This window comes from Corythoichthys intestinalis, chromosome 2 (assembly GCF_030265065.1).
Source record: "Corythoichthys intestinalis isolate RoL2023-P3 chromosome 2, ASM3026506v1, whole genome shotgun sequence".
Lineage (NCBI taxonomy): Eukaryota > Metazoa > Chordata > Actinopteri > Syngnathiformes > Syngnathidae > Corythoichthys > Corythoichthys intestinalis.
In genome coordinates, this window is record NC_080396.1 from 4,165,408 (window position 1) to 4,181,090 (window position 15,683).

The following is a 15,683-nucleotide window of genomic DNA, read 5'->3' on the forward strand; positions in this document are numbered from 1 at the left end:
CGAAGATGACTGCCTGAAGAAGACATCAAAGTTCCCTCAGTCCTTGATGATATGGGGCTGCATGTCATGCAAAGGCACTGGGGAGATGGCTGTGGTTAAATCTTCAATAAATGCAAAGATTTACATTGAAATTGTAGACAGCTTTCTTATCCCTTCAATTGAAAATATGTTTGTCATTTTCCAAGATGACAATGCATCATGCCACAGACCTAAAACTGTTCAAGCATTCCTTGGAGAAAGAAAATCCAGTCAATGTCAAGGCCTGCAAATAGCCCTTGACACCTTTTTAAAACGATATCTCGATTCTTGGCAGGAGCATATCGGGTTGTTCCAATCATGTTTTTTTTGCTCCCGATCCGATCGTTTTAGTTTTGAGTATCTGCTGATCCCGATATTTGTTTGATTGTAAGGCTTTAGCCAATTAAAAAAAGGCTCCTAAGGACTCCAAAATTCACTCTACTCATTTTACGCTGCCTTTTAGCTCTATATATATAGGTAAAACGGCACCATTACTGATTGAACATGACAATGCGTGAGTGGGTCGTGCAGCGCATGCGTTAATTGCGTTAAATATTTTTACGTGATAATTTTTTTTTTTTAATTAATTACCGCCGTTAACGGGATAAATTTGATAACCCTACCTTAAGCCTAAAGACTCTGGATGAGTGTAACATGTTATGTCTGTAACGTTATATACAATTAGAAAACGATTTAATTTAAAAATATATATATATATTAAAAAAAGGCATGTCCGATATTTTTTTTTGCCGATTCCGATACTTTGAAAATGACGTGATTGGACCCAATCGATCGGCATTGATAACCTTTTGGGATACAAAGTATCACGATATATCACCATTTCGATATTTTGTCACACCCCTAGTAGTAATAGTGGGAAAGTCCAATGCATGCCTGCTAGGCGTCATGAACCGGGCCTTAGCCCGAATATCTTTTTTAATCTCCACCTTAAAAAAGCAAATGAGGGCGGGATATTCAAAGCAAAACAACTCAAAATAGATGCAAGTCCTCCCCAGGATGGGATTTTATTAAAGATGCACAAGTGAGATCAAAAAGGCAGATGGCTTGATGAATGCCGTCTTATCTCTGACTTGGGGCGCAGAACAATAAGCATTCTAGTCCCGTTCACTCTTTCGGGGGTTGGACTCCGTGATGGTGCAAAATTGACCTACAGGCAGCGGTCTCTGAAGAACAAGGGGTAAAATTAGATTTCTTTCCTGGCCAAAGTAGTTGGGTTACGTCTGTCGAGCTCCATTCGAGGTTGCCGTGTGAGTGAACCCTGCCAAGTACATTCGCGGAAGGTCAACGCAAATGCAAGAACGTGCTGGCTTACAATTTAGGCTTTGATTGAAGCAAAGCGTAAAGGTCATTGTTCATCAGTATCTGGATGTGCTCTTTCCGCTGATACTTTGATTGGGCCTATCACAGCCAAGCCACCAATTAGGATGGGGTCTCTACTCGCTTTCCGATCTAGGAAAGATCAATTCATTTCCATCTCTGCCTGATGTCCACAAAGCCATCATGCGTCGGTTGTCTGTTGTGGACAATAACAATTCCAAACTGAACGCAAAAGTAGGCTGTGGACTTGATATTTTTTACATGTACTTGGTACTCCTTTGTGACGTAGCTTATATAAGCTTGCTCCACCGGAGAGGGGTCATCAGAGTGGAAGACAAATCTTCTGTACCAAGCGCACGTCGACCTTCCGCTGAGCAAACCAGTTTCTCTTTCTGTTAGGTAGAGAAAGAACAGAAATGGGTAGAGTAGCCAGAGTACTTCAAAGTAATATTACTCAAGTAAAAGTAGTCATCCCAAAAAAAAAACAAAAAAAAAATTCAAGTAAAAAGTAGAGATGTCCCAATCGATCAGCATCCCGATCGATCGGGGTCCGATCACGTCATTTTCAAAGTATTAGAATGGGCAAAAAAATATTGGACATGCCTTTTTTTAATATATACATATTTTTTAATTAAATCGTTTTTAGGGTTATCAAATGTATCCCGTTAACGGCGGTAATTAATTTTTTTTTTTAATTTATCACGTTAAAATATTTAACACAATTAACGCATGCGATGCACGACCCACTCACGCATTGCCGCGTTCAATCTGTAATGGCGCCGTTTTACCTATATATAAAGCTGAAAGGCAGCGTAAAATGAGTAGAGTGAATTTTGACAGTCTTTGGAGCCTTTTTTTTAATTGGTTAAAGCCTTAAAATCCCTCTCTCTTCAATTAGAATTATCGTGGGAAGCAATGTGGGGAAGAAAGGTAGTAACTGATCTTTTTCTTAACACCCTATGTTATTTCCCAATGGAGAGAAGATATATCAATTGGTGCCACTACGCACAGTCATGGTTTCACTTCCCATCATGCATTTGGGCAGAACAGTTAAATGGCTACAGTATCATTTACTGAAAGCTCAACAAATACACTAGATGGCAATATTTAGTCACGATATACAAAGTCACATATATCCTTTAAGAATTACAAGTCTTTCTATCTGTGGATCCTTCTCACATAAATAATGTTAATAATGTACATGCCATCTTGAGGATTTATTGTCATAATAAACAAATACAGTACTTATGTACTGTATGTTGAATGTATATATTTGTCCGGGTTTTATTCATTTTTTTCTTAATGCATTGCCAAAATGTATATGATCGGGAAAAATTATCAGGAATGATTGGAATTGAATCGGGAGCGGAAAAAAAAGCAATTGGATCGAGAAATATCGGGATCGGGAGATACTCAAACTAAAACGATTAGGATCGGATCAGGAGCAAAAACACATGATCGGAACAACCCTAATTATTACTCAAGTAAAAGTAGTCATCCCCAAAAAAAAAATTAAAGTAAAACGTATTTGGTGAAAACAATACGCATAATAAGTAACTACTTCTAATGTCTAATGTTTTCTTTATAAGTACCCCTAAATACCCCTAAATATCAAAATATCCAAAAACATACATCATATGTCATATTAATAAAATGAAGTGATTTTTATGATGATTATTTTTGTTTATTTTTGTTATTCTACTTTATATTTCTTTTATACCGAATATAAGACGGCCCTGATTATAAGACGACCCCCCCCTTTTCAAGACTCAAGTTTTAAAAAAAAGACTTTTTGAACACCAAATTAATTTGTATACAGAGCACACTTACAGTACATCCGAAACATGATTATAACAATATATTTGAGAGAAAAAGCATGTTATTTTGCCTCATTCAAATCTTAATATTTGAACATTTAAATATGTAAACTAAAGTGCAATCACATTCGTAAATGAATGGCCTCTGGTTTTTGAAATGTAAATAAACCAATCGATTGTGATAAAACAACAAAATTGCAATAACTGCGTTAACCATCAAAGTAAAGTCTAACTGTAACTTTAGTCTTGAAAGAAATCTGAATAAGGAAAAACATTGCAATAAAATAATGCAAACTGGTAAAACTTGAGTAGCCGAGATCTGTCATGACTGCGCATCGCTTCAATGATATCTGGCGCCATCTAGCGTCGTGAGTGGGTATAATGTCTAGACAGCGAATATAAGACGAGCCCCATTTTTTCAGTCTTATTTCAATGCAAAAAACACCGCCTTATATTCGGGCCAAAACGGTATTTATTTATTTATTTATTATTACTGGTACTCCCCGGGTTACGAACGGGTTCTGTTCCTTCGCTGGGACGTAACCCGAATTTCCGCGTCAGTACCCTTTTAGTACCCCTACAAAATAACTATGCAAAAAGTCCAAAAGTATTGTATTCTTGGGTCTGGCTGGACTTATGGCTCAGGAGCAGACTCGTCTGACATGGATAAAGGACAGCTGCGCTCTGGTTTGGGCCACATAAGGCTGTAAGTTCTTTCGGCTAATACACTGCTGGCCAAAAGTATTGGCACCCCTGCAATTCTGTCAGATAATGCTCAATTTCTCCCAGAAAATGGTGCAAATTACAAATGCTTTGGTAGTAATATCTTCATCTAATTTGCTTGCAATGAAAAAACACAAAAGAGAATTAAAAAACATTTTTTTTAATCATTATCATTTTACACAAAACTCCAAAAATGGGCCGGACAAAATTGAAAAATCATGTGATGCTTCACTAATTTGTTTAATTAAGAGCACTTGTTACTTACCTGTGGCACAAAACAAGTGGTGGCAATAACTAAATCACACTTGCAGCCAGTTAAAATGCATTAAAGTTGACTCACCCTGTGTCCTTCTGTGTACCATATTGAGCATCGAGAAAAGAAAGAAGACCAAAGAACTGTCTGAGAACTTGAGAAGCAAAATTCTAAGGAAGCATGGGCAATCTCAAGGTTCCAAGTCCATCTGCAAAGACCTGAATGTTCCTTTGTCTACCGTGCGCAATAAGTGTAAAGCCCACGGCACTGTGGCTAACCTCCCTAGACGCGGACGGAAAAGAAAAATTGACGAGCGATTTCAACCAAAGATTGTGCAGATGGTGGATATGGAACCTCGACTAACATCCAAACAAGTTCAAGCTGTCCTGCAGTCCAAGGGCACAACAGTGCCAACCCTTACTCTCTTAAAGAAGCATCACATGATTTTTCAATGAGTGCCAATACTTTTGTCTAGCTCATTTTTGGAGTTAGGAGACAAAATGGTGGATCAGACTTGGGCGTCATAAAGTCGAAATCGCACAATTCGAGTACGTCGTAACCTGGGGACTACTTTTATTACAATTTTTTTGGTAAGTTCTGTGTTCATACAGCCATAGAACACAACATTCTGTCGTGCATAAATGAAAGGGACGCTTGTGACGTGATAACAAAAATATTAAATGTGATGGTTCACTTTAGTGCTGCAACAATTAATCGATTAACTCGAGTATTCGATTAGAAAAAGATTCGAATTAAATTTTGCTGCTTCGAGTATTCGTTTAATGAAAGTGGCGTTGTAATAGTTTATTTTGAAAGTGTTTACATTGAGTTTTATTGATTTGGGTGGATACACTGCCCTCTAATCTGCCTCATTTCAGATGGTTGAATCCATCTGTTCCCTGTTAAGACCAACATAAGTTTTTGTTTGAGCTTATCTTTTTTTGATGCATTCGTAGTTTATTTTATAGGTATATTTAGCTGTTTTTTGTGGGAATATGTGTCTGAACCATTTGTTAGGACTAGGGTTGTTCCGATCATGTTTTTTTGCTCCCGATCCGATCCCGATCGTTTTAGTTTGAGTATCTGCCGATCCCGATATTTCCCGATCCGATTGCTTTTTTTTGCTCCCGACTCAATTCCAATCATTCCCGATAATTTTTCCCGATCATATACATTTTGGCAATGCATTAAGAAAAAAAATGAACAAAACTCGGACGAATATATACATTCAACATACAGTACATAAGTACTGTATTTGTTTAGTGTGACAATAAATCCTCAAGATGGCATTTACATTATTATCATTTTTTCTGTTAGAGGGATCCACAGATAGAAAGACTTGTAATTCTTAAAGGACAGATGTGACTTTGTATATTGTGACTAAATATTGCCATCTAGTGGATTTTTATGAGCTTTCAGTAAATGATAATTCAGGCATTTAACTTCTGCCCAAATGCATGATGGGAAGTGCACCCATGACTGTGCGTACAGTGCCTTACAAAAGTATTCGGCCCCCTTGAATCTTGCAACCTTTCGCCACATTTCGGGCTTCAAACATAAAGATATGAAATTTAATTTTTTTGTCAAGAATCAACAACAAGTGGGACACAATCGTGAAGTGGAACAACATTTATTGGATGATTTAAACGTTTTTAACAAATAAAAAACTGAAAAGTGGGGCGTGCAATATTATTCGGCCCCTTTACTTTCAGTGCAGCAAACTCACTCCAGACGTTCAGTGAGGATCTCTGAATGATCCAATGTTGTCCTAAATGACCGATGATGAGAAATAGAATCCACCTGTGTGTAATCAAGTCTCCGTATAAATGCACCTGCTCTGTGATAGTCTCGGGGTTCTGTTTAAAGTGCAGAGAGCATTATGACAAACCAAGGAACACACCAGGCAGGTCCGAGATACTGTTGTGGAGAAGTTTAAAGCCGGATTTGGATACAAAAAGATTTCCCAAGCTTAAAACATCTCAAGGAGCACTGTGCAAGCCATCATATTGAAATGGAAGGAGCATCAGACCACTGCAAATCTACCAAGACCCGGCCGTCCTTCCAAACTTTCTTCTCAAACAAGGAGAAAACTGATCAGAGATGCAGCCAAGAGGCCCATGATCACTCTGGATGAACTGCAGAGATCTACAGCTGAGGTGGGAGAGTCTGTCCATAGGACAACAATCAGTCGTACACTGCACAAATCTGGCCTTTATGGAAGAGTGGCAAGAAGAAGCCATTTCTCAAAGATATCCATAAAAAGTCTCTTTTAAAGTTTGCCACAAGCCACCTGGGAGACACACAAAAATTAGAATTTTATATCTTTATGTTTGAAGCCTGAAATGTGGCGAAAGGTTGCAAGGTTCAAGGGGGCCGAATACTTTTGCAAGGCACTGTAGTACTACCAATTGATATATCTTTTCTGCGTTGGGGACAACCTTAAGGTATTAAGACAAAGATCAATTGCTACCTGAGGTCCCCACATTGCGTCCCATGATATTTCTAATCTTAAGGAGAGGGATTGTAAGGCTTTATCTCTTTGTATGGGTAAAACGGCGCCATTACAGATTGAGCGCAACAATGCGAGAGTGGGTCGTGCAGCTTATGCATTAATTGCGGTAAATATTTTAACGTGATACATTTTTTTAAAAATTAATTACCGCCGCTCTCGGGATAATTTGATAACCCTACATTACGCCTAAACTAAAGACTCTGGATGAGTGTAACATATTCTGTTTGTAACGTTTAATACAATTAGAACACGATTTAGTTAAAAAAAAAATATATATATATATATATATATATATATATTAAAAAAAAGGCATGTCCGATATTTTTTTGCCGATTCCGATACTTTGAAAATGACATGATCGGGACATCTTTAGTTAAGACCGTTGTAAAAAAATATATTTAAAAAAAATAAATAAATAAATAAAAATTTAAACGTTAGCGTTTTATAGCATTTAAGCTAGCGGAATTTTGCTATGTAAGTTAGCCAATTGTTCTTTTGTTTGACATAGATCCTCATTTATTATTTTTTTATACCGTTTCAGGCTCAAATCAGGTATTTTAATTTTCATTTTCCTTATCTGTTTACTCGATTATTCGAACTAACTAGTTCATCGATAAATCGATTACTAAAATAATGGATAGCTGCAGCCCTAGTTCACTTTATTTTTCCCCTTTCTGTCATTGTTTGCGTACTATCCTCATTAATATATGAAAACCTAGAAATGTTTGGGTGGTTTTAGTTAAGGCAGACACTGTTTTTTCATCTGTGTGATTTTGACAAAGATCACATGTAATGGTGATTTTACGCAGAAATGTGAGAAATTCCAAAAGGTTCACATACGTTTTCATACCAATGTAGCTCTCCATTGAACTAAACTTCACCAGAAAGATCTATGAGATATGGCAAGCCTTTTAATAATGTCCTACTCTAATTGTTAATGAATGCAGGGAATTTTAATCTGGCCTTTTTTATTTTTTAAGAGGACAGACGTATGTTCCCCTTGTGATTGCGTGGCTAATCTGTCGTGCAAGTGCTTCCCTGCAGTACTGTAGAGAATCGGTAAAATAAAAAATGGATGGACGGTCGTGTTCATGAGCCTGAAACTGAGACTACCTTATTATTTGGGGTAAGTGAAGCTCTTGTGTTTTCAGGGTGAGGAAAAGAATAGCAGGCAGGTTGGCGCAACACATGCTGTGATCTAAGCACATTTACAAGATAAAGTGCATATTCCACTGCTGTGGCTGACAGAAAAGGGAGTCATAAAATATTGACTATTATTACTAGATGCTGAAAACTGTGAATTAATTATACGGACTGACTATTGTCTCTTTTTTTTTTTTTTTCGCTTATACTTTCATGGCACAATTGCATGGCGAGAGTAAATGTCACTGCTGTCGTTGTCATAAAATATGCAACTATTCTTGCTAACCTCGGAGCATGTCAGGTGCTTACATGTGAATATGTGACTGCTGTTAATAGTTTAATAGGTTTATCAACTGGGTTTTACTTTATGAGTGCCACTGTTATATAAGTAAAAGGAATTGTTTCATTAGGCATTAGCATGTGGATCTAAAGCTAAACACATGCCAAAATAATTCATGTCCTTTCTAATTGCGTTAGAGGTCCCTCTAGGGGTGAGAGCAGGTACTTCATGGACCACTCAGCTATTCTTGAAAAAACAGCATTAAAAAAAAAAGGATTTTGAATGAATGGGGAACAAAGAGAAAATATAACGGAGAAAATTGGTGTCATATTTGAACTAATTGGCTGCCAATGACAGCTACAGACGTTCAATCCATTTGAAGTGGGAGGACTGACAGAACGTTTGTTCAATTCAAAAGGATTTTTACGTCTACTAGTGATAAACTCCGTTCAATTCACAGCAGGAGGATGAAAGGAGCCACGCGATTGGGTGTCTATCATAGTCAATGGCAATGAAAGAGTTAAATGTCATATTATATTGCTACACATTTACAAAAACATGTTTTATTCCTGCCAAAAAAACACACAAAAGTACCTCAGAAGCAAATACGGTATTATGTACATAGGTGGAGTTTGACTTTTGGGGGAGGGGGGGGGGCACAACATGTTGATGACCCCGAAACGCAGTGTCAGCAATAAAATTAACTTACAAGAAGAATATTTATAATAAGAAGTTGACAATGAGTGTTTTTTGTTTCCCATCATTATTGAGGGGAATTCAGGCTGCTTAGGCAATACTTTCTGCCATGATCGTCATCCATTGAATACTAGAGGTGGGAATCTTTGGACACCTCCGATTCGATTATAAATCGATTATTGATGCCCCCCTCCCCCCTTTTTAAAAAAAAAATTTTATGTTTTGTATATTTGTTCCAAAATTGTTCAAAAATCCTCTCAGGCTAAATAAACCAAAGTACTATTTTAGTATCAAGTTACCGGTTAAAAACAGTAAATAAAATGCTTAAGTCCCCATTCTGTATCAGCAGCTTTAAACTACATTCAATTAATTTAATGTTGTGAATCAACCGTTAAAGTTGTTAAAATTGCGCCCGTTATTCCATAATTTCCCTCATCTACTTTCGACATGTGAAAGTTTTAAAACTGTTTCATCATTTAAAGATAGATTCAAGTCAAGATTTTGCCAATTTAGGGGTATTTTAGATAAAAAGTAATTAGCTTCTCTACAACAGAGCTTTCTAGAGAAGTCTGCTGCTTTAAGATGGCGCCTGTTTACTAGCGCGGGAAAGTCTGTTATTTCACATCTAGTCTAGATATATGTGATATCTACCATAGCCGTATGTTGCTGTATGTTTGTAGCAACTAGCAACTGGACGCTGTTTGCAGGGGCTGATGGCCGCAGTAACGTATTATTGTTTTTTTTTTTTTTTACCTAGCGGCATTATCTGCACATGATATTTACTCTCGGTCCGTTCCTCATTGCGTCCCGAAGACCGCGCTGACTGAGTTTTATTTCCGCTTTACCTGGTATAATTCAATAATCGGAATTTGGATGCTTGTGAATCGTTCTCGAATCTTCCACGGCCGAATCGCGAATAATCCAAGAATCGGAAATTTTGCACGCCTTTATTGAATATGGTACGCCCGCAGGTGTCGTGCCAATGTAGTTACCCAAGTCAAAAATTGTATCCCCTGGGCGGAGCCGTATGGAGGTAGATTTGTGTCTTTATTATTCAATCAAAAAAAGTTGCTTCAATCGAAATATATATTCTCAAGCCAAAAAAAAAAAAAAAAAAAGTGTTTGAACACAAAAATAAATTTGAAACTCAAAAAAATGCATGCGAAAGCTATTTTTCTTTGATTATTTATTTATTTATTTTTGATTGAAGTTGTTTTTTTTTTTTTTTGATTGAAGTAATGTTGATTTGTGTTTGGGCCACATTTTGGCGAGGACATTTTTGTCATTATTCAATCAAAAAATAACTTGCTTCAAAAAAATAAACATTTTCAAACAGAAAAATCACTTCAATCAAAAAAAAAAAAAAAATGTAATGATGGTAAAAGTTTTTGAATGCGAAAAAATATTTGAGATTGAAAAATTTGCATTTGAACACTTAATTTTTCATCGAAAAAGTTTTTTTGATTGAAGCAAACCTAGTTGTGTTTGGGCCATATTACGGGTAGGACATTTGTGTCTAAATCATTTAATCCCCCAAAAGTTGCTTCAATCAAAAAAAAAAAATCTATTTTCAAATCAAGGAGAAAAATCTTTTTAAAAATAATTTGTTTTTTTAATTTATATGCAAAGAAAATGACTGTCGAAGTTGCTAGTCACATGATCTGTTTGAAAAATAGTTTTGACCCGTTATAAAAATATATTTTTTGATTGGTTTCACTCATTTTTGTTGCAGTTTTATTGCTTTACAACTTTTATATATATAGGAAAGTCAACCGCATGCAATAACAATTTAAATACGCTTATGATTATGTAGCGTGATTCAGCAACAACAGGAAGATTTTTAATTTATAAATATAAGTATCACAATCAATGTTTAATTTATCCAATGTTTCGGCGAACATTTCCGCCTTCATCAGCTGATAAAAATGCGTCACACCAACACCAGTGACCCTCTGACAAAGGCGGAAGTGTTCGCTAAAACATGTCAGGCAATGAAATCACCTACTATTGTCTGGGATAAAAGAAAAAAAAAAAAATCGACTAATTTATACAGTGTAGGGCTGCAGCTATCGATTATTTTAGTAGTCGATTAATCGATGAACTACTCAGTTCGAATAATCGAGTAATCGGATAAGGATCATAAAAAATTAAAATACCTGACCTGAGCTTCAAATGGTGTATAAAAAAAATTAATAAATGATATATGCACAACAAAAGAACAATTGGCTAACTTACATTGCAAAGGTCCGCTAGCTTAAATGCTATGAAATGCCAATTTTTTTTACAATGCTCTTAATAGTTCAAACACATACTCCCACAACAAACAGCTAAATATACCGTTTATCTAAATTCCAATGCAATAAAAAAAAAAAAAACATTAGCTCAAACAAAAACTTATGTTGGTTTTAACAGGGAGCAGCTGGATTCAGCCATGTGAAATGAGGCAGACCAGAGGGCAGTGTATCCACTCAAATCAACAAAACTAAATGCACTTTCAAAACAAACCATTACAATGCCACTTTAAATAAAAACGAATACTCGAATCAGCAAAATTTAATTTGAATAATTTTTATCTGATCGAATACTCGAGTTAATCGATTAATTGTTGCAGCACTAAAACAGTGTATCACAAAAGTGAGTACACCCCTCGCATCAAGTATCTTTTCATGGGACAGCACTGACAAAATGACACTTTGACACAATGAAAAGTAGTCTGTGTGCAGCTTAAATAATAATTTATTTTCCCCTGAAAATAACTTAAAATAAAGCCATTGATATCGAAACCCCTGGCAACAAAAGTCAGTACACCCCTCCAAAATGTCATGTGACTCGTTAGTGTTACTAGGTCCAGTTTTGCGTAGGGAGCACATTTTATATCCGATTCACATTTAATTTAAACATGAAAAATTTTAGGAAATGAAAGCACGCAAAGGTTGTACAGTGATCCCTCGTTTTCGGCGAAAATCAGCAAAGTACAGGTGGAGCTTTTTTACATTAAAAATGAATTAAATAATATGTACTAGGGCTGCAGCTATCGATTATTTTAGTAGTCGATTAATCGATGAACTAAGTTAGTTCGAATAATCGAGTAATTGGATAAGGAACATGAAAAATTAAAATACCTGAGCTGAGCCACAAACGGTATAAAAAAATAAATAAGGATCTATGTACAACAAAAGAAAAATTGGCTAAATTAAATCAATCAATCAATCAATCAACTTTATTTGTATAGCACATTTAAAAATCCGCCAAGGAGACCAAAGTGCTTTACATAGCAAAACACAGCAAAATAAGTCAACTTTGAAAGATAAAACAAACACATAAAATAAAATAAATAAAAGACGAGGTCATAAACTGTCATTGCACATTAAAAGCTGAAGAAAAATAAAATGTTTTAAGACGTGATTTAAAATCCGTAAGTGAGGGGGCCTGTCTAATAGTAAGTGGTAATTGGTTCCACAACCTGGGCGCCATCACCGCAAATGCACGGTCACCCCTAAGCTTCAGCCTTGATCTTGGGACTACTAGAAGCAGGTGGTCAGCTGATCTGAGGGTTCTGGTTGGACTGTAAGGCTGAAGCAGTTCTGACAAATATGGCGGCGCAAAATTATTCAAACATTTAAAAACAAATAATAATATCTTAAAATGTATTCGGTAATGTACCGGGAGCCAGTGAAGAGATGCTAAAATTGCAAAATTCCGCTACCTTAAATGCTATACAATGCTAACGTTTTTTTACAATGCTCCTAACAAATGGTTCAGACACATATTCCCACAAAAAACGTCTAAATATGCCTATAAACTAAATTACGAATGCATTAAAAATCAAAAGCTCCAACAAAAACTTAGCTTACGTTGGTCTGAACAGGGAGCAGGTGGATTGAGCCACGTGAAATGAAGCAGACCAGAGTGTAGTGTATCCACCCTAATCAATAAAGCGAAATGCAAACACTTTCAAAATAAATCATTACAACGCCACTTTAATTAAACGAATACTCGAAGCAACAAAAATTAATTTGATTTTTTTTTTGTAATCGAATACTCGAGTTAATCGATTAATTGTTGTAGCACTAATATACAGTATGTTTTAATGATTCATATTAATGGTCAGAGAGTATTAGTAGTGTGTTGCCACTGCAACTAACGATTATTTTTATGATCGATTAATCGGACAATTAATTAAACGAATATTCGATTAATCAGATGAAAGTCACTTTTTTCCGATTACCTTCACAATCGAACTTGAAGTTGTTTTAGGCATGTTATAACTAACAATGAAGACAAAATGGATGACCATTTCCTTCAAAAATAATATTTTATGACATCTTACTGACTAGGGCTGCAGCTATTGATTATATTAGTAGTTGATTAATCGATGAACTAGTTAGTTTGCATAATCGAGTAATCGGATAAGTAAGATAAAAAAAAACAAAATAACTGAGCTGAGCTTCAAACGGAATAAAAATAAATAATAAATGAGGATCTAAGTACAACAAAATCAAAATTGGCTAATTTACATAGCAAAAGCTCTCTAGCTTAAATGCTATAAAATGCTAACTTTTTTTTCACAATGCTCTTAACAAATCGTTCAAACACAAATTCCCACAAAAAACAGCTAAATATACCAATAAACTAAATTACGACTACTTTTAAAAAAATTTTTTAGCTCAAACAAAAACTTTACTGCTTAATATATGTTGGTCTTAACAGGGAGCAGCTGGATTCAGCCATTTGAAAATGAGCTATGTCGTATAGAGGGCTCTGTATCCACCCAAAATCAATAAAACTAAATGCAAAGACTTTCAAAACAAACCATTACAACGTCACTTTAATTAAACGAATACTCGAAGCAGCAAAATTTATCGGAATCTTTTTTCCTAATCGAATTACTCGAGTTAATCAGTTAATCGTTGCAGCCCTAATATGTACAGTGTATCACAAATGTGAATAAGCCCCTTGCATATCTGCAGATATTTAAATATATCTTTTCATGGGACAACACTGACAAAATGACACTTTGACACAATGAAAAGTAGTTTGTGTGCAGCTTATATAATAGAGTTCTATTGGGTTCAAGTCTCGAGACATGCTTGGCCAGTCCATCACCTTTACCCTCAGTCGCTTCAGTAAAGGAGTGGTCCACTTGGAGGTGTGTTTGGGGGTCATTGGCATCCTGAAACACGGCCCTGCGACCCAGTTTCTGGAGGGAGGGGATCATACTCTGCTGCAGTATTTCACAGTACATGTTGGAGTTCATGTTTCCCTCAATGGAATGGAACTCTCCAACACCTGCAGCACTCATGCAGTCCCAGACCATGACATTCCCACCACCATGCTTGACTGTAGGCATGACACACTTATCTTTGTACTCCTCACCTGGTCGCCGCCACACATGCTCGAGACCATTGGAACCAAACAAATTAATCTATGTCTCATCAGACCATAGGACATGGTTCCAGTAATCCATGTGCTTTGTTAACATGTCTTCCGCAAACTGTTTGAGGGCTTTCTTGTGTACTGTCTTCAGAAAAGGCTTCCTCCTGGGGTGACAGCCATGCACACCAATTTGATGTAGAGAGCGGCGTATGGACCTTTATGTACTTGTCTTCTTGCTCAGTTGTGCAGCCTTCTTCTACTCTGGTTAGATCTTGTTTGTGCTGCTCTCTGAAGGGAGTGGTACACAGGCGTAATAGGAAATCTTCAATTTCTCTGATGGAATAGCCTTCATTTCTGAGAACAAATTGTCAAGTTTGACGTGAAAGTTCTCTTTTTCTGGCCATTTTGAGAGTTTAATCAAACCCACAAAGGTGATGGTCCAGATACCCAACTAGCTCAAAGGAAGATCAGTTTTATAGCTTCTCTAACCACCTCAACTGTTTTGAGCTGTGCCAACATAATTGCACAAGGTTTTCTAATCATCTATTATCCTTCTAAGGCAACCAACAAGCACAATGTGCCATTAGAACACTGGAGTGATGGGGCCTCTTTACAAAACTACGCAGATATTGCATTAAAACCGGACACATTATTATGTGTATAGAGTGTTTTTCTGATTAGTTTAATGTTTTTTCCATTGAAAAAAATGGTGCTTTTCTTTCAAAAAGGAGGAAATTTCTATGTGACCCCAAAGCTTTGAACGGTAGTGGATACATATACATGGCAGAAAACACAGACAAGACTGAAAAAGCAGTTTCTGCTCTTGCATCCCTCTATAAAATAAACTGCTGTATCTTAAGCCATAAGAACTGTTGTGTTTGATAGAACAATATGTCAATATGCTGCCATAGCAGATTCATGGCGCATGAAGCCCCCGAACTATTTTTAATTTGTCCGTTTTACCCTGGAAACCTGTTTACAGATGTCGTGCAACCGCTTTTGTTTCAACCCAGCCATAAAAAGAAGGTAAGTATATATATGGATTATTCAAAATGTCGGTCATTTTTAGCTTAGAATCATCAATTGATGTCTAATATTTCGTTAAAAAAAAAAAAAAAAAAAAAAAAAAAAAGACAATTATTGACTCACATATTTTAAACTTTTAAACAAATTACGTCACAATGAAAAAAATGGTGTCTGTAAATAAGTCACGCATATCTACCTCATAACTATGTCTTTTTTTTTGTTTGTTTGTTACTGTTGCATTTTCTCCGATATGTTAGAGGATAAATAATCGATCCAAACACATAAAAATTGAAAAAAAAATGTTTAAAAGGGTAAATATATGAAAAAGAAAATCTCGACCACTCGATGGCTGCGATTTTCTGCATTGCGACCCTTGTTATATTACAATGTTTCACCCATAAAATCCCCCCAAAATCTAGCTGTGGCCATTCACAGCAGTGTTTTAACACTCAGTGATACATGCTACATCGGGTTTTGGATCGAAACAAGGTAAGTACGCGA

The 15,683-nt window shown here is 36.2% G+C and overlaps 1 protein-coding gene across 1 annotated transcript in view; it reads right to left on the minus strand.

The window, feature by feature from the left end:
* Nucleotides 1-1,035: 1,035 nt before the first annotated feature.
* Nucleotides 1,036-15,683, minus strand: part of cfap221 (cilia and flagella associated protein 221) — a 77,731-nt gene continuing 63,083 nt past the window's right edge. Inside the window, exon 26 of the mRNA XM_057830389.1 lies at nucleotides 1,036-1,748. The gene's annotated coding sequence lies outside the window, so the exon portion shown is untranslated. The remainder of the gene's footprint in view (nucleotides 1,749-15,683) is intronic.